Below are 26186 nucleotides of genomic sequence, written 5' to 3'. Positions count from 1 at the left end.
GTACCATAACCTAAAAGAATTGCAGTGAGCAGCGTACGCCATCACTTGAATAGCAATGAGATCTTTTCTATACGTTCAAATATAGGTGCTAGAGTTGTGTGGAGAGTGATAGCAAAGGAGGCTTAGGATTTAGAGGTATGCCAGGTTGAAAATAAATTTGAGATTTGACTGGTTTTTGAGACGTGGATTTTCATAATATTACAGACGTCATAGTACAGATTAATAACCCTTTATCAAAATCTCTTTGTTGTTGTGTTGCATTGGTTTGGAAATATTCAAGTTCTGTTAATAGACTAACAGTGGACTTTTCCATTTGCAGAATATATTGAATGACCAGCAGAGGCAGTGTTTCAGAAGAAAATTTCTCTGAGTTGCTGAGACCAAAAAGAAACGAAAAAAAATTCAGCAGCCTTCGGCGTGATTTACCTATTTAAATGGTGAGTCAAACTCTCAATTTATCATTTTGCTTGTCCTTAAAAGAAGTTCATAGCACTGGGGTCTTCCGCATGAATATTATTTGTCAAGAATAAAGCGATTACGATGGCGCTATGGGCATCATGTTAGCTTTTTAAAGACGTTGATTGTCTACAAGGCTGACAATCCTATTTTAAATACTCGTGCTAGCAATATGTCATCCGAGGAAATTAGTGTCTTTGAGGCTGGAATGAGGTGTCTTGTATTAGAGCAATTGACTTACTCCCTCATGGAGGGAAGCTAAACAATGCTTTCAATGTTGCAGAGCCCTTTCCCATTACACCTCCTACTTGGCTTGGAGTCATAATTACATATCACTACCTAGTACGGAATTACTAATGCCTCATTGTTCTGTGTAATTGTCACCTATGGCGATTGGTCAAGTGTTCCCTGACATCTTAAAGCTAACGCAGGATGTCATCTGACATGTTGGCGAGCAATACGATACATTTATCATGGTATTGAAATAGGTAGGATAGACAGGACTCCCTGCTGAAGGCAAAGATAGTGAGATGAATGAAACAAGGGCATTATTTGAGACTAATTTGTTTGACAGTGTCGGTGATCATAATATTCTCAGGTTCTCTATAGGTTAACTGATAGGGATGTGCAAGAATGAAGATGTCAGAATCTGTTGTTCATAGTTTTTCTCATTCCCACTAACTGTAGCATAAACCTTCCTCTATAAACTTATCAGATCACTTAATGGTTATTGGTGTACCATAACTTAAAGAATTGCAGTGAGCAGCGTACGCTGTCACTTGAATAGCAATGAGATCTTTTCTATGTGTTCAAATATAGGTGCTAGAGTTGTGTGGAGAGTGATAGCAAAGGAGGCTTAGGATTTAGAGGTATGCCAGGTTGAAAATAAATTTGAGATTTGACTGGTTTTTGAGACGTGGATTTTCATAATATTACAGACGTCATAGTACAGATTAATAACCCTTTATCAAAATCTCTTTGTTGTTGTGTTGCATTGGTTTGGAAATATTCAAGTTCTGTTAATAGACTAACAGTGGACTTTTCCATTTGCAGAATATATTGAATGACCAGCAGAGGCAGTGTTTCAGAAGAAAATTTCTCTGAGTTGCTGAGACCAAAAAGAAACGTAAAAAAATTCAGCAGCCTTCGGCGTGATTTACTTATTTAAATGGTGAGTCAAACTCTCAATTTATCATTTTGCTTGTCCTTAAGAGAAGTTCATAGCACTGGGGTCTTCCGCATGAATAATATTTGTCAAGAATAAAGCGATTACGATGGCGCTATGGGCATCATGTTAGCTTTTTAAAGACGTTGATTGTCTACAAGCCTGACAATCCTATTTTACATACTCGTGCTAGCAATATGTCATCCGAGGAAATTAGTGTCTTTGAGGCTGGAATGAGGTGTCTTGTATTAGAGCAATTGATTTACTCTCTCATGGAGGAAAGCTAATTTAACCTTCCTCCCTTCACACTGAATGTGGGACTCTTATACTGAAGAAGGATTGCTCTTTAGGATACTCTGTGTTCTTGTACCTCCGGCCCTCTTTCAAAAGGGGAGCCCAATGCTTTCAATGTTGCAGAGCCCTTTCCCATTACACCTCTTACTTGGCTTTAAGTCATAATTACAGATCACTACCTACTGCGGAATTGCTAATGCCTCAATTTTCTGTGTAATTGTCACCGATGGCGATTGGTCAAGTGTTCCCTGACATCATAAAGCTACAGCAGGATGTCATCTGACATGAGGGCGAGCAATAGGATACATTTATCATGGTAGTGAAATGGGTAGTAGGATAGACAGGACTTCCAGCTGAAGGCAAATATGGTGAGATGAATGAAGCAAGGGCGTTATTAGAAACTTATTTGTTTGACGGTGTCGGAGATCATAATATTCTCAGGTGCTCTATAGGTTAACCGATTGGGATGTGCAAGAATGGAGACGTCAGAATCTGTTGTTCATAGTTTTTCTCGTTCCCACTAACTGTAGCATAAACCTTCCTTCATAAACTTATCATATCACTTAATGGTTATTGGTGTACCATAACCTAAAAGAATTGCAGTGAGCAGCCTACGCTGTCACTTGAATAGCAATGAGATCTTTTCTATACGTTCAAATATAGGTGCTAGAGTTGTGTGGAGAGTGATAGCAAAGGAGGCTTAGGATTTAGAGATATGCTCGGTTGAAAATGAATTTGAGATTTGGCTGGTTTTTGAGACGTGGATGTTCATAATATTATAGACGTCATAGTACAGATTAATAACCCTTTATCAAAATCTCCTTGTTGTTGTGTTGCATTGGTTTGGAAATATTCAAGTTCTGTTCATAGACTAACAGTTGACTTTTCCATTTGCAGAATATATTGAATGACCAACAGAGGCAGTGTTTCAGAAGAAAATTTCTCTGAGTTGCTGAGACCAAAAAGAAACGAAAAAAAAGATGTTCAGTAGCCTTCGGCGTGATTTACCTATTTAAAAGGTGAGTCAAACTCTCAATTTATTATTTTGCTAGTCCTTAAAAGAAGTTCATAGCATTTGACAGCTCTCAGCTCCTTTTACTGGGGTCTTACGCATGAATACTATTTGTCAAGTATAAAGCGATAAGGATGGTGCTATGGGCATCATGATAGCTTTTTAAAGACGTTGATTGTCTACAAGGCTGACAATCCTATTTTAAATACTCGTGGTAACAACATGTCATCCGAGGAAATTAGTGTCTATGAGGCTGGAATGAGGTGTCTTGTATGAGAGCAATTGACTTACTCTCTCATGGAGGGAAGCTAATTTAACCTTCCTCCCTTCACACTGAATATGGGACTCTTATACTGAAGAAGGATTGCTCTTTAGGATACTCTGTGTTCTTCTACCTCCTGCCCTCTTTCAAAAGGGGAGCCCAATGCTTTCAATGTTGCAGAGCCCTTTCCCATTACACCTCCTAGTTGGCTTGGAGTCATAATTACAGATCACTACCTAGTACGGAATTACTAATGCCTCATTGTTCTGTGTAATTGTCACCTATGGCGATTGGTCAAGTGTTCCCTGACATCTTAAAGCTAACGCAGGATGTCATCTGACATGTTGGCGAGCAATACGATACATTTATCATGGTATTGAAACAGGTAGGATAGACAGGACTCCCTGCTGAAGGCAAAGATGGTGAGATGAATGAAACAAGGGCATTATTTGAGACTAATTTGTTTGACGGTGTCGGTGATCATAATATTCTCAGGTTCTCTATAGGTTAACTGATAGGGATGTGCAAGAATGAAGATGTCAGAATCTGTTGTTCATAGTTTTTCTCATTCCCACTAACTGTAGCATAAACCTTCCTTTATAAACTTATCAGATCACTTAATGGTTATTGGTGTACCATAACCTAAAAGAATTGCAGTGAGCAGCGTACGCCATCACTTGAATAGCAATGAGATCTTTTCTATACGTTCAAATATAGGTGCTAGAGTTGTGTGGAGAGTGATAGCAAAGGAGGCTTAGGATTTAGAGGTATGCCAGGTTGAAAATAAATTTGAGATTTGACTGGTTTTTGAGACGTGGATTTTCATAATATTACAGACGTCATAGTACAGATTAATAACCCTTTATCAAAATCTCTTTGTTGTTGTGTTGCATTGGTTTGGAAATATTCAAGTTCTGTTCATAGACTAACAGTTGACTTTTCCATTTGCTGAATATATTGAATGACCAACAGAGGCAGTGTTTCAGAAGAAAATTTCTCTGAGTTGCTGAGACCAAAAAGAAACGGAAAAAAAATGTTCAGTAGCCTTCGGCGTGATTTACCTATTTAAATGGTGAGTCAAACTCTGAATTTATTATTTTGCTAGTCCTTAAAAGAAGTTCATAGCATTTGACAGCTCTCAGCTCCTTTTACTGGGGTCTTACGCATGAATATTATTTGTCAAGTATAAAGCGATAAGGATGGTGCTATGGGCATCATGATAGCTTTTTAAAGACGTTGATTGTCTACAAGGCTGACAATCCTATTTTAAATACTCGTGGTAACAACATGTCATCCGAGGAAATTAGTGTCTATGAGGCTGGAATGAGGTGTCTTGTATTAGAGCAATTGACTTACTCTCATGGAGGGAAGCTAATTTAACCTTCCTCCCTTCACACTGAATGTGGGACTCTTAAACTGAAGAAGGATTGCTCTTTAGGATACTCTGTGTTCTTCTACCTCCTGCCCTCTTTCAAAAGGGGAGCCCAATGCTTTCAATGTTGCAGAGCCCTTTCCCATTACACCTCCTACTTGGCTTGGAGTCATAATTACAGATCACTACCTAGTACGGAATTACTAATGCCTCATTGTTCTGTGTAATTGTCACCTATGGCGATTGGTCAAGTGTTCCCTGACATCTTAAAGCTAACGCAGGATGTCATCTGACATGTTGGCGAGCAATACGATACATTTATCATGGTATTGAAATAGGTAGGATAGACAGGACTCCCTGCTGAAGGCAAAGATGGTGAGATGAATGAAACAAGGGCATTATTTGAGACTAATTTGTTTGACGGTGTCGGTGATCATAATATTCTCAGGTTCTCTATAGGTTAACTGATAGGGATGTGCAAGAATGAAGATGTCAGAATCTGTTGTTCATAGTTTTTCTCATTCCCACTAACTGTAGCATAAACCTTCCTTTATAAACTTATCAGATCACTTAATGGTTATTGGTGTACCATAACCTAAAAGAATTGCAGTGAGCAGCGTGCGCCGTCACTTGAATAGCAATGAGATCTTTTCTATACATTCAAATATAGGTGCTAGAGTTGTGTGGAGAGTGATAGCAAAGGAGGCTTAGGATTTAGAGGTATGCCAGGTTGAAAACAAATTTGAGATTTGACTGGTTTTTGAGACGTGGATTTTCATAATATTACAGACTTCATAGTACAGATTAATAACCCTTTATCAAAATCTCTTTGTTGTTGTGTTGCATTGGTTTGGAAATATTCAAGTTCTGTTAATAGACTAACAGTGGACTTTTCCATTTGCAGAATATATTGAATGACCAGCAGAGGCAGTGTTTCAGAAGGAAATTTCTCTGAGTTGCTGAGACCAAAAAGAAACGAAAAAAAAATTCAGCAGCCTTCGGCGTGATTTACCTATTTAAATGGTGAGTCAAACTCTCAATTTATCATTTTGCTTGTCCTTAAAAGAAGTTCATAGCACTGGGGTCTTCCGCATGAATATTATTTGTCAAGAATAAAGCGATTACGATGGCGCTATGGGCATCATGTTAGCTTTTTAAAGACGTTGATTGTCTACAAGGCTGACAATCCTATTTTAAATACTCGTGCTAGCAATATGTCATCCGAGGAAATTAGTGTCTTTGAGGCTGGAATGAGGTGTCTTGTATTAGAGCAATTGACTTACTCTCTCATGGAGGGAAGCTAAACAATGCTTTCAATGTTGCAGAGCTCTTTCCCATTACACCTCCTACTTGGCTTAGAGTCATAATTACAGATCACTACCTAGTGCGGAATTGCTAATGCCTCATTTTTCTGTGTAATTGTCACCTATGGCGATTGGTCAAGTGTTCCCTGACATCTTAAAGCTAACGCAGGATGTCATCTGACATGTTGGCGAGCAATACGATACATTTATCATGGTATTGAAATAGGTAGGATAGACAGGACTCCCTGCTGAAGGCGAAGATGGTGAGATGAATGAAACAAGGGCATTATTTGAGACTTATTTATTTGACGGTGTCGGTGATCATAATATTCTCAGGTTCTCTATAGGTTAACTGATAGGGATGTGCAAGAATGAAGATGTCAGAATCTGTTGTTCATAGTTTTTCTCATTCCCACTAACTGTAGCATAAACCTTCCTTTATAAACTTATCAGATCACTTAATGGTTATTGGTGTACCATAACCTAAAAGAATTGCAGTGAGCAGCGTGCGCCGTCACTTGAATAGCAATGAGATCTTTTCTATACGTTCAAATATAGGTGCTAGAGTTGTGTGGAGAGTGATAGCAAAGGAGGCTTAGGATTTAGAGGTATGCCAGGTTGAAAACAAATTTGAGATTTGACTGGTTTTTGAGACGTGGATTTTCATAATATTACAGACTTCATAGTACAGATTAATAACCCTTTATCAAAATCTCTTTGTTGTTGTGTTGCATTGGTTTGGAAATATTCAAGTTCTGTTAATAGACTAACAGTGGACTTTTCCATTTGCAGAATATATTGAATGACCAGCAGAGGCAGTGTTTCAGAAGAAAATTTCTCTGAGTTGCTGAGACCAAAAAGAAACGAAAAAAAAATTCAGCAGCCTTCGGCGTGATTTACCTATTTAAATGGTGAGTCAAACTCTCAATTTATCATTTTGCTTGTCCTTAAAAGAAGTTCATAGCACTGGGGTCTTCCGCATGAATATTATTTGTCAAGAATAAAGCGATTACGATGGCGCTATGGGCATCATGTTAGCTTTTTAAAGACGTTGATTGTCTACAAGGCTGACAATCCTATTTTAAATACTCGTGCTAGCAATATGTCATCCGAGGAAATTAGTGTCTTTGAGGCTGGAATGAGGTGTCTTGTATTAGAGCAATTGACTTACTCTCTCATGGAGGGAAGCTAAACAATGCTTTCAATGTTGCAGAGCTCTTTCCCATTACACCTCCTACTTGGCTTAGAGTCATAATTACAGATCACTACCTAGTGCGGAATTGCTAATGCCTCATTTTTCTGTGTAATTGTCACCTATGGCGATTGGTCAAGTGTTCCCTGACATCTTAAAGCTAACGCAGGATGTCATCTGACATGTTGGCGAGCAATACGATACATTTATCATGGTATTGAAATAGGTAGGATAGACAGGACTCCCTGCTGAAGGCAAAGATGGTGAGATGAATGAAACAAGGGCATTATTTGAGACTTATTTATTTGACGGTGTCGGTGATCATAATATTCTCAGGTTCTCTATAGGTTAACTGATAGGGATGTGCAAGAATGAAGATGTCAGAATCTGTTGTTCATAGTTTTTCTCATTCCCACTAACTGTAGCATAAACCTTCCTTTATAAACTTATCAGATCACTTAATGGTTATTGGTGTACCATAACCTAAAAGAATTGCAGTGAGCAGCGTGCGCCGTCACTTGAATAGCAATGAGATCTTTTCTATACGTTCAAATATAGGTGCTAGAGTTGTGTGGAGAGTGATAGCAAAGGAGGCTTAGGATTTAGAGGTATGCCAGGTTGAAAACAAATTTGAGATTTGACTGGTTTTTGAGACGTGGATTTTCATAATATTACAGACTTCATAGTACAGATTAATAACCCTTTATCAAAATCTCTTTGTTGTTGTGTTGCATTGGTTTGGAAATATTCAAGTTCTGTTAATAGACTAACAGTGGACTTTTCCATTTGCAGAATATATTGAATGACCAGCAGAGGCAGTGTTTCAGAAGAAAATTTCTCTGAGTTGCTGAGACCAAAAAGAAACGAAAAAATAATGTTCATCAGCCTTCGGCGTGATTTACCTATTTAAATGGTGAGTCAAACTCTCAATTTATCATTTTGCTAGTCCTTAAAAGAAGTTCATAGCATTTGACAGCTCTCAGCTCCTTTTACTGGGGTCTTACGCATGAATATTATTTGTCAAGTATAAAGCGATAAGGATGGTGCTATGGGCATCATGATAGCTTTTTAAAGACGTTGATTGTCTACAAGGCTGACAATCCTATTTTACATACTCGTGCTAGCAATATGTCATCCGAGGAAATTTGTGTCTTTGAGGCTGGAATGAGGTGTCTTGTATTAGAGCAATTGACTTACTCTCTCATGGAGGGAAGCTAATTTAACCTTCCTCCCTTCACACTGAATGTGGGACTCTTATACTGAAGAAGGATTGCTCTTTAGGATACTCTGTGTTCTTCTACCTCCTGCCCTCTTTCAAAAGGGGAGCCCAATGCTTTCAATGTTGCAGAGCCCTTTCCCATTACACCTCCTACTTGGCTTGGAGTCATAATTACATATCACTACCTAGTACGGAATTACTAATGCCTCATTGTTCTGTGTAATTGTCACCTATGGCGATTGGTCAAGTGTTCCCTGACATCTTAAAGCTAACGCAGGATGTCATCTGACATGTTGGCGAGCAATACGATACATTTATCATGGTATTGAAATAGGTAGGATAGACAGGACTCCCTGCTGAAGGCAAAGATAGTGAGATGAATGAAACAAGGGCATTATTTGAGACTAATTTGTTTGACAGTGTCGGTGATCATAATATTCTCAGGTTCTCTATAGGTTAACTGATAGGGATGTGCAAGAATGAAGATGTCAGAATCTGTTGTTCATAGTTTTTCTCATTCCCACTAACTGTAGCATAAACCTTCCTCTATAAACTTATCAGATCACTTAATGGTTATTGGTGTACCATAACCTAAAAGAATTGCAGTGAGCAGCGTACGCTGTCACTTGAATAGCAATGAGATCTTTTCTATGCGTTCAAATATAGGTGCTAGAGTTGTGTGGAGAGTGATAGCAAAGGAGGCTTAGGATTTAGAGGTATGCCAGGTGTAAAATAAATTTGAGATTTGACTGGTTTTTGAGACGTGGATTTTCATAATATTACAGACGTCATAGTACAGATTAATAACCCTTTATCAAAATCTCTTTGTTGTTGTGTTGCATTGGTTTGGAAATATTCAAGTTCTGTTAATAGACTAACAGTGGACTTTTCCATTTGCAGAATATATTGAATGACCAGCAGAGGCAGTGTTTCAGAAGAAAATTTCTCTGAGTTGCTGAGACCAAAAAGAAACGAAAAAAAAATTCAGCAGCCTTCGGCGTGATTTACTTATTTAAATGGTGAGTCAAACTCTCAATTTATCATTTTGCTTGTCCTTAAGAGAAGTTCATAGCACTGGGGTCTTCCGCATGAATAATATTTGTCAAGAATAAAGCGATTACGATGGCGCTATGGGCATCATGTTAGCTTTTTAAAGACGTTGATTGTCTACAAGGCTGACAATCCTATTTTACATACTCGTGCTAGCAATATGTCATCCGAGGAAATTAGTGTCTTTGAGGCTGGAATGAGGTGTCTTGTATTAGAGCAATTGATTTACTCTCTCATGGAGGAAAGCTAATTTAACCTTCCTCCCTTCACACTGAATGTGGGACTCTTATACTGAAGAAGGATTGCTCTTTAGGATACTCTGTGTTCTTGTACCTCCGGCCCTCTTTCAAAAGGGGAGCCCAATGCTTTCAATGTTGCAGAGCCCTTTCCCATTACAGCTCTTACTTGGCTTTAAGTCATAATTACAGATCACTACCTACTGCGGAATTGCTAATGCCTCAATTTTCTGTGTAATTGTCACCGATGGCGATTGGTCAAGTGTTCCCTGACATCATAAAGCTACAGCAGGATGTCATCTGACATGAGGGCGAGCAATAGGATACATTTATCATGGTAGTGAAATGGGTAGTAGGATAGACAGGACTCCCTGCTGAAGGCAAAGATGGTGAGATGAATGAAACAAGGGCATTATTTGAGACTAATTTGTTTGACGGTGTCGGTGATCATAATATTCTCAGGTTCTCTATAGGTTAACTGATAGGGATGTGCAAGAATGAAGATGTCAGAATCTGTTGTTCATAGTTTTTCTCATTCCCACTAACTGTAGCATAAACCTTCCTTTATAAACTTATCAGATCACTTAATGGTTATTGGTGTACCATAACCTAAAAGAATTGCAGTGAGCAGCGTACGCCATCACTTGAATAGCAATGAGATCTTTTCTATACGTTCAAATATAGGTGCTAGAGTTGTGTGGAGAGTGATAGCAAAGGAGGCTTAGGATTTAGAGGTATGCCAGGTTGAAAATAAATTTGAGATTTGACTGGTTTTTGAGACGTGGATTTTCATAATATTACAGACGTCATAGTACAGATTAATAACCCTTTATCAAAATCTCTTTGTTGTTGTGTTGCATTGGTTTGGAAATATTCAAGTTCTGTTAATAGACTAACAGTGGACTTTTCCATTTGCAGAATATATTGAATGACCAGCAGAGGCAGTGTTTCAGAAGAAAATTTCTCTGAGTTGCTGAGACCAAAAAGAAACGAAAAAAAAATTCAGCAGCCTTCGGCGTGATTTACCTATTTAAATGGTGAGTCAAACTCTCAATTTATCATTTTGCTTGTCCTTAAAAGAAGTTCATAGCACTGGGGTCTTCCGCATGAATATTATTTGTCAAGAATAAAGCGATTACGATGGCGCTATGGGCATCATGTTAGCTTTTTAAAGACGTTGATTGTCTACAAGGCTGACAATCCTATTTTAAATACTCGTGCTAAAAATATGTCATCCGAGGAAATTAGTGTCTTTGAGGCTGGAATGAGGTGTCTTGTATTAGAGCAATTGACTTACTCCCTCATGGAGGGAAGCTAAACAATGCTTTCAATGTTGCAGAGCTCTTTCCCATTACACCTCCTACTTGGCTTAGAGTCATAATTACAGATCACTACCTAGTGCGGAATTGCTAATGCCTCATTTTTCTGTGTAATTGTCACCTATGGCGATTGGTCAAGTGTTCCCTGACATCTTAAAGCTAACGCAGGATGTCATCTGACATGTTGGCGAGCAATACGATACATTTATCATGGTATTGAAATAGGTAGGATAGACAGGACTCCCTGCTGAAGGCAAAGATGGTGAGATGAATGAAACAAGGGCATTATTTGAGACTTATTTATTTGACGGTGTCGGTGATCATAATATTCTCAGGTTCTCTATAGGTTAACTGATAGGGATGTGCAAGAATGAAGATGTCAGAATCTGTTGTTCATAGTTTTTCTCATTCCCACTAACTGTAGCATAAACCTTCCTTTATAAACTTATCAGATCACTTAATGGTTATTGGTGTACCAAAACCTAAAAGAATTGCAGTGAGCAGCGTGCGCCGTCACTTGAATAGCAATGAGATCTTTTCTATACGTTCAAATATAGGTGCTAGAGTTGTGTGGAGAGTGATAGCAAAGGAGGCTTAGGATTTAGAGGTATGCCAGGTTGAAAACAAATTTGAGATTTGACTGGTTTTTGAGACGTGGATTTTCATAATATTACAGACTTCATAGTACAGATTAATAACCCTTTATCAAAATCTCTTTGTTGTTGTGTTGCATTGGTTTGGAAATATTCAAGTTCTGTTAATAGACTAACAGTGGACTTTTCCATTTGCAGAATATATTGAATGACCAGCAGAGGCAGTGTTTCAGAAGAAAATTTCTCTGAGTTGCTGAGACCAAAAAGAAACGAAAAAAAAATTCAGCAGCCTTCGGCGTGATTTACTTATTTAAATGGTGAGTCAAACTCTCAATTTATCATTTTGCTTGTCCTTAAGAGAAGTTCATAGCACTGGGGTCTTCCGCATGAATAATATTTGTCAAGAATAAAGCGATTACGATGGCGCTATGGGCATCATGTTAGCTTTTTAAAGACGTTGATTGTCTACAAGGCTGACAATCCTATTTTACATACTCGTGCTAGCAATATGTCATCCGAGGAAATTAGTGTCTTTGAGGCTGGAATGAGGTGTCTTGTATTAGAGCAATTGATTTACTCTCTCATGGAGGAAAGCTAATTTAACCTTCCTCCCTTCACACTGAATGTGGGACTCTTATACTGAAGAAGGATTGCTCTTTAGGATACTCTGTGTTCTTGTACCTCCGGCCCTCTTTCAAAAGGGGAGCCCAATGCTTTCAATGTTGCAGAGCCCTTTCCCATTACACCTCTTACTTGGCTTTAAGTCATAATTACAGATCACTACCTACTGCGGAATTGCTAATGCCTCAATTTTCTGTGTAATTGTCACCGATGGCGATTGGTCAAGTGTTCCCTGACATCATAAAGCTACAGCAGGATGTCATCTGACATGAGGGCGAGCAATAGGATACATTTATCATGGTAGTGAAATGGGTAGTAGGATAGACAGGACTTCCAGCTGAAGGCAAATATGGTGAGATGAATGAAGCAAGGGCGTTATTAGAAACTTATTTGTTTGACGGTGTCGGAGATCATAATATTCTCAGGTGCTCTATAGGTTAACCGATTGGGATGTGCAAGAATGGAGACGTCAGAATCTGTTGTTCATAGTTTTTCTCGTTCCCACTAACTGTAGCATAAACCTTCCTCCATAAACTTTTTTTTTTGAAAATCTGTTTATTAGCATAGTAGGTAAAGCAGTTACAAATACCTTCAATCCCGGAGGGATACAGAGTAATACACATATACGGTTGCTTAGAACATATAATTGCATAGTTGTCTTAATTTCCATTTTGTTGGTGACATTAACCGTCACAGTTTATGCAAACCCCTGTCAAAAAAACTATCCCTCCCACCACCCTCAACAGATCCATTCGACACTCACACAACAACATATAATTGATTAATCAGTAGACCGGGGTACTCAGAGAATCACATCATATGGCTCTATTCGACTGTCCACATAGATGGAACTAGACCAATACAGAAAATACAAAATATAAAATATAAAAAGGGGGGTCTCCCTCCATTTCTCCGCATCGCACCTCAGTTAGCGACCGTGCATGGCAGTCCGACCAAGGACATATTTATCGTGCAATCGAAGAGGCACTTGTGCCCTCGTCTTCCCCGTCTCCTCCAGTTTCAAACATACCTAATATGGTATACCAGTCCAGCGAAATCGGCTTTTTCCTCAGACCCCTGTGTTCCTCCCTCTGTAGTGCAACTCCCTCCGCCTTACCCCATCTCACCACCTCCGCCCTCCATAACTCCGGGTCAGGAGGCCTAGCTGACTTCCACCTCATAGTGATGGCACGTTTCGCCAGCAACAGGGCCAAATCCGCAAAACGTGTCGCCACGGTTCTAGTGCGCTGTGAGGGCCCCAACCCCAGTAACGCGCCTTCCAGTGTTGGGGGCCGGGTCAAAGCACCCGCTTCCTGTAGCGAAGCATGGACCGATGTCCAGTAGTATCCTAGTTTGGGGCATTGCCAAAGCATGTGTGTTAGTGTTGCGTCCTCAGTGTCACATCGGGGGCAAGTACTGTTCGCATCAGGAAACATCATGTGTATGCGGCGTGGGGTCAGGTAGGCTCTGTGTAGAAGCATCGACTGAATAAACTTGAACTTGGGGTTCCTAGCCACTTTTTTGGGGAACTGAAGGATACGTTCCCACTCCCTATCTCTCAGGGGCCTACCAATGTCTACCTCCCATGCTGCCCGGAGTGGTGACAGATCGAAAGCCCTCCCCTTCTTAATACTAGCAGCGAGCCACTTAGTAAGGTGGGCGCCCGTGCCCATCAGGTAGTGCATGGCGATGAGAGGATTCGTGTCTGGCTCCAGGCCCCTAGGGGACCACTTATGTGCGATATAGTGGCGAAGGCCAGAGTGTAGCAGGAAGGTGCCCCCCGGGACTCCATGGGTAGTTCTAAAGTCTGCAAAGGACAGTAGGCGCTCTTCCGCGAACAGGTCACCCACGTGCGACACCCCGGCGTCGTGCCATTGCTCCAGCGAGTCCGCCGTCAGAGTCCCCGTAGCCAGCGGTATACCCAAGAGCGGGATCGAGGGGGCATAGGATGACCCAGGGGATGTGTATTTCAACGCCTTCCGCCAGTATGTTATCGCCAGTTTAAGGAGAGGTGGGACATCCCTAGGTACAATTGAGTTGGGCAAAAGTAACGTGTGTATTCTCCCCAATGCATGATCCCTGTTCGTCATGTTAATCTCCTGGAGATTGCGACCCGCCACCCAAAAGGCCAGCCATTGCAGTTGACACGCATAGTTGTAGGCCCTAAAATCAGGCAAACCCATGCCACCGGCTTCAGAGGGGAGCTGCAGCTTGGACAGACCTACACGCCTGCGGCCGTGCCCCCATACAAGTTCGGTGAGTAGAGTGTCTAGGGTCTTAAAGGTAGCTGCCGGGATCAGGTGCGGCAAGTTAGTGAAGTGGTAGAGAAGGCGGGGGAGCATCACCATCTTGGATATCGCCACTCTTCCGGGTATAGAGAGTGGCAGTGTGAGCCAAAATTGTATCTGCGACTTCAGCGCTCTAATGGCCCTCCCAAGGTTACCGTCGATCATCTGACCTGCTTCCCTGTAAATCTGCATCCCCAGATATCTGAAGGTGGTCTCAGCTATCTGGAACTCATGGGGGGCGAAGGGCAATGGAGTAGTCAGACCAGCGGCCGCAAATGTGAAGCCATATGATTTGGACTCGCTTATGGTCAGGCCTGAGACCGACCTAAAGACCTCAAATACCTGGGCAACAGGGCTCAGGTCGCTTCTTAAGTCTCGGAAATATAAGATAATATCATCCGCATAAGCGGACACTATATGCGTCGTCCCATGCCGCAGAATGCCAAACCGGGGGGCCATGTGGCGGAGCCTACAGAGCATCGGCTCAAGGGCAAGGACAAATAGGAGGGGGGAAAGTGGGCAGCCCTGTCTGGTGCCCCGCGCAATAGCTATAGGAACTGATATATGACCTGAGGTGCGCACTCTAGCAGTGGGATCTGTATACAGCAATCTGACCCAAGCGAGAAATTCGGGGGGTATCCCAAATTTCGACAATGTGTCAAACATGTAATCCCATCTAAGGGAGTCAAAGGCTTGTTTCAAATCCAGTGAGATGCAGCCTTCAGAGCTCGTGCCCTCTCGATCGCCGAGCATGAGCTGGGCTAGTCGTCTGAGGTTCATGGCTGTATTGCGGCCAGGGACAAAGCCACATTGATCAGGGTGGACTAATTGAGGTACATATTGCACGAGCCTTGATGCCAGCACCTTGCTCAATATCTTGGAGTCAGTATTGAGAAGGGACAGGGGTCTATAGTCAGCCATCTGAAGCCCTCCTTTATTAGGCTTTAAGAGGGACGTAATTAACGCCTGCATAGACGACTGCGGTAGGGTAGTTGTTCGCAGCACTTCCAAGTAGATAGCGTGTAACCGTGGGGCCAGTAGGTCTATGTATGTTGCATAAAAGTCGGCCGGTAGGCCGTCTGTCCCAGGGGTCTTACCCTTTGGAAGGGCGCGTATTGCCTGTCTAATTTCGGCTATGGTGATGGTGCGCTTAAGGTCTGTGATCTGCCCCTCTGTAAGCCGAGGTAGGGCTAAGTCCCTCGTAAAGGCCTCAAATGCGACCTCTGGAAGGGGCTGTGGGGGACTGTACAGCGCTGTGTAGTATTCCCTGAACGCAGTGTTGATCCCAACCTGGGTGGTGACTGGATTTCCTGCTTGGTCCAAGATTCTCAGAATGGGTTGGCTCACTGGGGAGTCCCTTAATAGGCGGGCTAGGAGGGGGCCAGCTCTATCTGCCAGTGCATGCTGCCTGTTCGTATATTCCCTGTAGTCTAGGAGCCTCAGGTCTTCCAATAGCTCTGCGTGTCGAATGTGAGCCTCCTGCAGTGGTGTGAAGGGCGCATGTGTGCCGGCAGCCTCACTTTCTAGGGAAGCCAGGGAGCCCTCCACCTCCTTCAATTGATTAATTATCTCCCTTTTCCTGCCCATTCCAGTGGCCATGGCCGCCCCCCTAATACAGACCTTAAATGCGTCCCACTCCACTTGACGGGTGCTGGCCGTGTTCATGTTTGTGGAGAAATATGTTCCTATAGCATCGGACAGGGAGGCCCTGAACACTGAGTCTTCAAGAAGATCTGGGGACAGTCTCCAAGTAGGGATGGGGGCCAGCCGCCTGCCCCACTGCCATGTGAGTTCTACAGAGCTATGATCTGACAGAGTTTTCCCCATGTGTTGGGCCTTAACAATTGTATCCGCTACGGAGCGGGAACAGAAGATTTGGTCAATTCTAGTATGAAGCTGGTGTGGTGGGGAGAAAAAGGTATATTCCCTCTCCTGTGAATGTGTACTGCGCCATACATCAGTCAGGTCCCAGCCCTCAGCCCATCCACCAAGAGCATCCGCTTGTTTCCTACTCTTAGTTGCCTGTAAAGGGGGATGTGACCTATCCAATGTAACATCAAGCACAGCATTAAAATCACCCCCAATAAACCATCGATGATCAGCCCACTCCGTCAGCACCCCATTTACCGTTAACAAGAACTCCGATTGATTAGAGTTCGGCGAGTGAACACATCCAAATACAACAGCATCCCCGTCCAACATCCCCCGCACAAATACATATCGGCCCTCTGTATCAATTCTATGCTCTAGCATCTGAAAGGGGACAGAGCCACGGAACCAGATCGCCGCCCCCCTTGAAAACGCAGAATAAGAGGTAGCAAATAATTGTCCCCTCCATTTTTTGCGCAGTTTCACAGCTTCAGAGGCGTTCAAATGCGTCTCTTGTAGGCATGCAATCTGGGTTCCCCTGCGGTTGAGCTGGGCCAAAATTCTATGTCGTTTCTGGACTGCTCCCATGCCACGCACGTTCCAGGTGCACATTTGGTAATTATTAAGTGGCCCCATATCCAATCATGTGGTGCGACTCAGTGAAGTTCCCTGGGCCCCATGTCAGCTTTGCGTTGAGATAAGGTGAGTGTGTCGTGGAAACAGATAACCCCTTAACAAAAAGGTCCCCAAGCCAATGTGCTCGGGATCCAAACCGTGATGCCCAACGTGGGCACAAGTCATTGGAGTCCGTGTGCATACCGGGGGGTGACAGGCCTCTGTCAACTGTCATTTAACGGTCTGCATAGGCTCGGTAGTCCTCAACAAAGTGAGTTCCCCATGCAACCCACCACTAGCGAAAGGAGGGGGAGGGGGGGGAAAGTTCAAGCATACATTACCACCCGGTGGGGATCAAATTTCCAGCAATTCAGAACTCCTCTGCCATTTGGGCTGTAATTTTCGGGAACAGCGGCAAGCTGTCCATTGAGCCAGACACCTCTGTTTGGGTGTCAGTGGTTGCGGAGTGCCTGTCGTTAAGTGCTCGGGAGTCGTGTGCCGCTAGTGCCTCCTCCGTGAGCTGTTGCCGGCGAGATGACGATGGGTCGCTCGTCCCTCGATCATCAGGAGGGTGCGCCTTCGCAGGGGGTCCACGGGAGGAGTGGAGTCCAGGGCCCGGAATGGTGTGTCGTCTACCCGGCGAATCTCCGTGCTCGTTGCGGCCGTCCCCCCGGTGCTCCCCGAATGGATCCTGTGTGGCCGGCGGTGTCAGAGTGACCTCCATCCATTCCTCCGCCTCCTCTGGCGAGTCGAAGAAGTGGGATCTGTTGTCGTGCAGGATTTTGAGCCGAGCCGGGAACAGCAGCGCGTACTTCATATTTCTGTCCCTTAACTTGCGTTTGACACTCATGAAGGTGGACCTGGCGCGCTGCACAGTGGGCGTGAAATCAGGATAGACTGAAATGTTTTTATCCTCAAATCTTATCGGTGCTTTTTCCCTGGCCGCACGCAATACAGTGTCTCGGTCTCTGAAATGAAGGAGGCGCGCGATCAGGGGACGAGGGGGTGCCCCTGGTTTGGGGGGCCTAGGAGGCATCCGATGAGCCCTCTCCACGCTGTACAGTGCAGTGAGATCTTCTTGGCCCACTAGCTTCCGTAGCCAGTCCTCCACGAATTGGGTGGGGTTCCTCCCTTCACTTCTCTCCGGAATGCCTAAGATGCGAACGTTGTTGCGGCGCGCACGTCCTTCTGCCTCATCCACTTTATCCCAGAGATGTTTAAGCTGTTTCTCCACTCCCTCCAGCCTCGTGGAATGCTCTGTCTGCTGTGGCACTAGGTCATTCAGTGCCAGCTTCTGCTCCGCCACTCGTTCCGCCAACTTGTTATGGTCCGCCTTTAGTAATGAGAGGCCAGTCGCCATATTGTCAATACGCGATTCCAAGGCCTCACGAGTCGCTCGTATCTCATTAAGGATAAGGTCTAATTTTGCGTCCTGGGACCCTTTCCCAGTCGGCGGGATGATGTCCATGTTGGAGGAGGCCAGAGGGTCCTCCGAGCCTGTGGACTGCAGGTCCGTTGCAGCGCCCTGTTCACGAGTCTTGCCCCTTGGCTTGCCCATGGCTCTTGTTAGCGGGGTGGTGCCGGAAAGGGCACAGTAGCTCACCGCCGCCTTCTCCCGTATCTACTCCGGGCGCCGGGCCGCGTCCGCCGCAGGATCAGGGGGTGGAGTTCAAGGGTGGGAGCAGCACAGGCCCAGGGCCGGCAGGGAGCGAGTAGAATCCCTGTCTTCGCCGTCAGTGTCAGTATTGGCGGCTTACCCAGGGGAGGCCCCGTGTGCAGAGTCGACTATAGCTTCCCGCAGTCCAGTTGAAGGAGGTAAGGTGGCCCGCTGCCAGTGTCTGATGAATCGGCCTTACGCAGGTGCACTCTCGTGGTCTGGGCCAGTGTGTTGTAGTAGGCCTGTGGTAGGCCTGCAGGGAGGGGGTCTCACCCTCCCGTCGTCACTCTTGGCCGGTCGCCCCGTTAGCCAGATCATGCAGCCCACCGCCCCATGCTCATCGCCGGGCACCCCGCTCTCCGCAGGGCGTTGCACTTCGAGGAATCCCAGTCGCGGTTTCACCAATTGACCTGTGTAAGGGCCAGGGGAGCTCCTCCTGGCCGAGTCCCAGCAACAAGATGGCGCCAAAGGACTGCCAATGAGGCCTGCAGTGTCGGGGGGGGGGCTCCGGGGCAAGCGACGCTTGTAGCTGATGTCCGGCGCTGTCTGCCTTACAGTCCCGGGCGTCGCAGCAGGGAACGGGCGTCCTGTCCACCACGTGAATGCAGACGGGCAGCTAGGTGGAAGGAGCCTCCGCCCGATTCTCAGTGCGCCCAGCAGGATGGCCGTGTGGGGCCCCGCAGCGTAGGCGGGGGCCGCTGGGTCACCGCACGATCAGGACACCCCCCCTCCGCCGCTGGGGTCCGTATCAGTGGTCCGGCGCGGAGTCCGGTCCTACCGCGCCAGAGGCTATGGGGAGGCCGGGGAGACCGGCCACTCGAGCCCGGGGCTTCACCTTGCGCAGTAGGCCGCTTCCGGGACAGCCGCGCCAAACTTCAGCAGAGCGGGCGGACTGGAGAAGCACCGCTCCGCTTCTAGGATGACCCCCTCGGAGACCTCCGGTACAAGTATGAGGTGGGTTGCAGTGGGGGAAAGCAGGATATTTCGCTAGTGTAAAGGATTACGGACGGAGCTCTCGGGCTACACGTCCACCATCTTCAGCTTCAGGCCACGCCCCTCTTCCTCCATAAACTTATCATATCACTTAATGGTTCATTCCCACTAACTGTAGCATAAACCTTCCTTTATAAACTTATCAGATCACTTAATGGTTATTGGTGTACCATAACCTAAAAGAATTGCAGTGAGCAGCGTGCGCCGTCACTTGAATAGCAATGAGATCTTTTCTATACGTTCAAATATAGGTGCTAGAGTTGTGTGGAGAGTGATAGCAAAGGAGGCTTAGGATTTAGAGGTATGCCAGGTTGAAAACAAATTTGAGATTTGACTGGTTTTTGAGACGTGGATTTTCATAATATTACAGACTTCATAGTACAGATTAATAACCCTTTATCAAAATCTCTTTGTTGTTGTGTTGCATTGGTTTGGAAATATTCAAGTTCTGTTAATAGACTAACAGTGGACTTTTCCATTTGCAGAATATATTGAATGACCAGCAGAGGCAGTGTTTCAGAAGAAAATTTCTCTGAGTTGCTGAGACCAAAAAGAAACGAAAAAAAAATTCAGCAGCCTTCGGCGTGATTTACCTATTTAAATGGTGAGTCAAACTCTCAATTTATCATTTTGCTTGTCCTTAAAAGAAGTTCATAGCACTGGGGTCTTCCGCATGAATATTATTTGTCAAGAATAAAGCGATTACGATGGCGCTATGGGCATCATGTTAGCTTTTTAAAGACGTTGATTGTCTACAAGGCTGACAATCCTATTTTAAATACTCGTGCTAGCAATATGTCATCCGAGGAAATTAGTGTCTTTGAGGCTGGAATGAGGTGTCTTGTATTAGAGCAATTGACTTACTCTCTCATGGAGGGAAGCTAAACAATGCTTTCAATGTTGCAGAGCTCTTTCCCATTACACCTCCTACTTGGCTTAGAGTCATAATTACAGATCACTACCTAGTGCGGAATTGCTAATGCCTCATTTTTCTGTGTAATTGTCACCTATGGCGATTGGTCAAGTGTTCCCTGACATCTTAAAGCTAACGCAGGATGTCATCTGACATGTTGGCGAGCAATACGATACATTTATCATGGTATTGAAATAGGTAGGATAGACAGGACTCCCTGCTGAAGGCAAAGATGGTGAGATGAATGAAACAAGGGCATTATTTGAGACTTATTTATTTGACGGTGTCGGTGATCATAATATTCTCAGGTTCTCTATAGGTTAACTGATAGGGATGTGCAAGAATGAAGATGTCAGAATCTGTTGTTCATAGTTTTTCTCATTCCCACTAACTGTAGCATAAACCTTCCTTTATAAACTTATCAGATCACTTAATGGTTATTGGTGTACCATAACCTAAAAGAATTGCAGTGAGCAGCGTGCGCCGTCACTTGAATAGCAATGAGATCTTTTCTATACGTTCAAATATAGGTGCTAGAGTTGTGTGGAGAGTGATAGCAAAGGAGGCTTAGGATTTAGAGGTATGCCAGGTTGAAAACAAATTTGAGATTTGACTGGTTTTTGAGACGTGGATTTTCATAATATTACAGACTTCATAGTACAGATTAATAACCCTTTATCAAAATCTCTTTGTTGTTGTGTTGCATTGGTTTGGAAATATTCAAGTTCTGTTAATAGACTAACAGTGGACTTTTCCATTTGCAGAATATATTGAATGACCAGCAGAGGCAGTGTTTCAGAAGAAAATTTCTCTAAGTTGCTGAGACCAAAAAGAAACGAAAAAATAATGTTCATCAGCCTTCGGCGTGATTTACCTATTTAAATGGTGAGTCAAACTCTCAATTTATCATTTTGCTAGTCCTTAAAAGAAGTTCATAGCATTTGACAGCTCTCAGCTCCTTTTACTGGGGTCTTACGCATGAATATTATTTGTCAAGTATAAAGCGATAAGGATGGTGCTATGGGCATCATGATAGCTTTTTAAAGACGTTGATTGTCTACAAGGCTGACAATCCTATTTTACATACTCGTGCTAGCAATATGTCATCCGAGGAAATTAGTGTCTTTGAGGCTGGAATGAGGTGTCTTGTATTAGAGCAATTGACTTACTCTCTCATGGAGGGAAGCTAATTTAACCTTCCTCCCTTTCCACTGAATGTGGGACTCTTATACTGAAGAAGGATTGCTCTTTAGGATACTCTGTGTTCTTCTACCTCCTGCCCTCTTTCAAAAGGGGAGCCCAATGCTTTCAATGTTGCAGAGCCCTTTCCCATTACACCTCCTACTTGGCTTGGAGTCATAATTACATATCACTACCTAGTACGGAATTACTAATGCCTCATTGTTCTGTGTAATTGTCACCTATGGCGATTGGTCAAGTGTTCCCTGACATCTTAAAGCTAACGCAGGATGTCATCTGACATGTTGGCGAGCAATACGATACATTTATCATGGTATTGAAATAGGTAGGATAGACAGGACTCCCTGCTGAAGGCAAAGATAGTGAGATGAATGAAACAAGGGCATTATTTGAGACTAATTTGTTTGACAGTGTCGGTGATCATAATATTCTCAGGTTCTCTATAGGTTAACTGATAAGGATGTGCAAGAATGAAGATGTCAGAATCTGTTGTTCATAGTTTTTCTCATTCCCACTAACTGTAGCATAAACCTTCCTCTATAAACTTATCAGATCACTTAATGGTTATTGGTGTACCATAACCTAAAAGAATTGCAGTGAGCAGCGTACGCTGTCACTTGAATAGCAATGAGATCTTTTCTATGCGTTCAAATATAGGTGCTAGAGTTGTGTGGAGAGTGATAGCAAAGGAGGCTTAGGATTTAGAGGTATGCCAGGTGTAAAATAAATTTGAGATTTGACTGGTTTTTGAGACGTGGATTTTCATAATATTACAGACGTCATAGTACAGATTAATAACCCTTTATCAAAATCTCTTTGTTGTTGTGTTGCATTGGTTTGGAAATATTCAAGTTCTGTTAATAGACTAACAGTGGACTTTTCCATTTGCAGAATATATTGAATGACCAGCAGAGGCAGTGTTTCAGAAGAAAATTTCTCTGAGTTGCTGAGACCAAAAAGAAACGAAAAAAAAATTCAGCAGCCTTCGGCGTGATTTACTTATTTAAATGGTGAGTCAAACTCTCAATTTATCATTTTGCTTGTCCTTAAGAGAAGTTCATAGCACTGGGGTCTTCCGCATGAATAATATTTGTCAAGAATAAAGCGATTACGATGGCGCTATGGGCATCATGTTAGCTTTTTAAAGACGTTGATTGTCTACAAGGCTGACAATCCTATTTTACATACTCGTGCTAGCAATATGTCATCCGAGGAAATTAGTGTCTTTGAGGCTGGAATGAGGTGTCTTGTATTAGAGCAATTGATTTACTCTCTCATGGAGGAAAGCTAATTTAACCTTCCTCCCTTCACACTGAATGTGGGACTCTTATACTGAAGAAGGATTGCTCTTTAGGATACTCTGTGTTCTTGTACCTCCGGCCCTCTTTCAAAAGGGGAGCCCAATGCTTTCAATGTTGCAGAGCCCTTTCCCATTACACCTCTTACTTGGCTTTAAGTCATAATTACAGATCACTACCTACTGCGGAATTGCTAATGCCTCAATTTTCTGTGTAATTGTCACCGATGGCGATTGGTCAAGTGTTCCCTGACATCATAAAGCTACAGCAAGATGTCATCTGACATGAGGGCGAGCAATAGGATACATTTATCATGGTAGTGAAATGGGTAGTAGGATAGACAGGACTTCCAGCTGAAGGCAAATATGGTGAGATGAATGAAGCAAGGGCGTTATTAGAAACTTATTTGTTTGACGGTGTCGGAGATCATAATATTCTCAGGTGCTCTATAGGTTAACCGATTGGGATGTGCAAGAATGGAGACGTCAGAATCTGTTGTTCATAGTTTTTCTCGTTCCCACTAACTGTAGCATAAACCTTCCTCCATAAACTTATCATATCACTTAATGGTTATTGGTGTACCATAACCTAAAAGAATTGCAGTGAGCAGCCTACGCTGTCACTTGAATAGCAATGAGATCTTTTCTATACGTTCAAATATAGGTGCTAGAGTTGTGTGGAGAGTGATAGCAAAGGAGGCTTAGGATTTAGAGATATGCTCGGTTGAAAATGAATTTGAGATTTGGCTGGTTTTTGAGACGTGGATGTTCATAATATTATAGACGTCATAGTACAGATTAATAACCCTTTATCAAAATCTCCTTGTTGTTGTGTTGCATTGGTTTGGAAATATTCAAGTTCTGTTCATAGACTAACAGTGGACTTTTCCATTTGCAGAATATATTGAATGACCAGCAGAGGCAGTGTTTCAGAAGAAAATTTCTCTGAGTTGCTGAGACCAAAAAGAAACGAAAAAAAAAATTCAGCAGCCTTCGGCGTGATTTACCTATTTAAATGGTGAGTCAAACTCTCAATTTATCATTTTGCTTGTCCTTAAAAGAAGTTCATAGCACTGGGGTCTTCCGCATGAATATTATTTGTCAAGAATAAAGCGATTACGATGGCGCTATGGGCATCATGTTAGCTTTTTAAAGACGTTGATTGTCTACAAGGCTGACAATCCTATTTTAAATACTCGTGCTAGCAATATGTCATCCGAGGAAATTAGTGTCTTTGAGGCTGGAATGAGGTGTCTTGTATTAGAGCAATTGACTTACTCTCTCATGGAGGGAAGCTAAACAATGCTTTCAATGTTGCAGAGCTCTTTCCCATTACACCTCCTACTTGGCTTAGAGTCATAATTACAGATCACTACCTAGTGCGGAATTGCTAATGCCTCATTTTTCTGTGTAATTGTCACCTATGGCGATTGGTCAAGTGTTCCCTGACATCTTAAAGCTAACGCAGGATGTCATCTGACATGTTGGCGAGCAATACGATACATTTATCATGGTATTGAAATAGGTAGGATAGACAGGACTCCCTGCTGAAGGCAAAGATGGTGAGATGAATGAAACAAGGGCATTATTTGAGACTTATTTATTTGACGGTGTCGGTGATCATAATATTCTCAGGTTCTCTATAGGTTAACTGATAGGGATGTGCAAGAATGAAGATGTCAGAATCTGTTGTTCATAGTTTTTCTCATTCCCACTAACTGTAGCATAAACCTTCCTTTATAAACTTATCAGATCACTTAATGGTTATTGGTGTACCATAACCTAAAAGAATTGCAGTGAGCAGCGTGCGCCGTCACTTGAATAGCAATGAGATCTTTTCTATACGTTCAAATATAGGTGCTAGAGTTGTGTGGAGAGTGATAGCAAAGGAGGCTTAGGATTTAGAGGTATGCCAGGTTGAAAACAAATTTGAGATTTGACTGGTTTTTGAGACGTGGATTTTCATAATATTACAGACTTCATAGTACAGATTAATAACCCTTTATCAAAATCTCTTTGTTGTTGTGTTGCATTGGTTTGGAAATATTCAAGTTCTGTTAATAGACTAACAGTGGACTTTTCCATTTGCAGAATATATTGAATGACCAGCAGAGGCAGTGTTTCAGAAGAAAATTTCTCTAAGTTGCTGAGACCAAAAAGAAACGAAAAAATAATGTTCATCAGCCTTCGGCGTGATTTACCTATTTAAATGGTGAGTCAAACTCTCAATTTATCATTTTGCTAGTCCTTAAAAGAAGTTCATAGCATTTGACAGCTCTCAGCTCCTTTTACTGGGGTCTTACGCATGAATATTATTTGTCAAGTATAAAGCGATAAGGATGGTGCTATGGGCATCATGATAGCTTTTTAAAGACGTTGATTGTCTACAAGGCTGACAATCCTATTTTACATACTCGTGCTAGCAATATGTCATCCGAGGAAATTAGTGTCTTTGAGGCTGGAATGAGGTGTCTTGTATTAGAGCAATTGACTTACTCTCTCATGGAGGGAAGCTAATTTAACCTTCCTCCCTTTCCACTGAATGTGGGACTCTTATACTGAAGAAGGATTGCTCTTTAGGATACTCTGTGTTCTTCTACCTCCTGCCCTCTTTCAAAAGGGGAGCCCAATGCTTTCAATGTTGCAGAGCCCTTTCCCATTACACCTCCTACTTGGCTTGGAGTCATAATTACATATCACTACCTAGTACGGAATTACTAATGCCTCATTGTTCTGTGTAATTGTCACCTATGGCGATTGGTCAAGTGTTCCCTGACATCTTAAAGCTAACGCAGGATGTCATCTGACATGTTGGCGAGCAATACGATACATTTATCATGGTATTGAAATAGGTAGGATAGACAGGACTCCCTGCTGAAGGCAAAGATAGTGAGATGAATGAAACAAGGGCATTATTTGAGACTAATTTGTTTGACAGTGTCGGTGATCATAATATTCTCAGGTTCTCTATAGGTTAACTGATAAGGATGTGCAAGAATGAAGATGTCAGAATCTGTTGTTCATAGTTTTTCTCATTCCCACTAACTGTAGCATAAACCTTCCTCTATAAACTTATCAGATCACTTAATGGTTATTGGTGTACCATAACCTAAAAGAATTGCAGTGAGCAGCGTACGCTGTCACTTGAATAGCAATGAGATCTTTTCTATGCGTTCAAATATAGGTGCTAGAGTTGTGTGGAGAGTGATAGCAAAGGAGGCTTAGGATTTAGAGGTATGCCAGGTGTAAAATAAATTTG

The 26186-nt window shown here is 42.9% G+C and overlaps 1 long non-coding RNA gene across 1 annotated transcript in view; it reads left to right on the top strand.

Annotated features, from left to right (window-relative positions):
- The first annotated feature begins 324 nt into the window (after positions 1-324).
- LOC144799797 (uncharacterized) overlaps positions 325-26186 on the top strand; it is an 861044-nt gene continuing 835182 nt past the window's right edge. Inside the window, exon 1 of the long non-coding RNA XR_013603875.1 lies at positions 325-437. This is a non-coding gene — a long non-coding RNA (uncharacterized LOC144799797). The remainder of the gene's footprint in view (positions 438-26186) is intronic.

The sequence above is a fragment of the Lissotriton helveticus genome, chromosome 12 (assembly GCF_964261635.1).
Source record: "Lissotriton helveticus chromosome 12, aLisHel1.1, whole genome shotgun sequence".
In the NCBI taxonomy this organism is placed as follows: Eukaryota; Metazoa; Chordata; class Amphibia; order Caudata; family Salamandridae; genus Lissotriton; species Lissotriton helveticus.
Note: the sequence above shows the minus strand (reverse complement) of the source record. Positions and strands in the feature narration are given on the sequence as shown.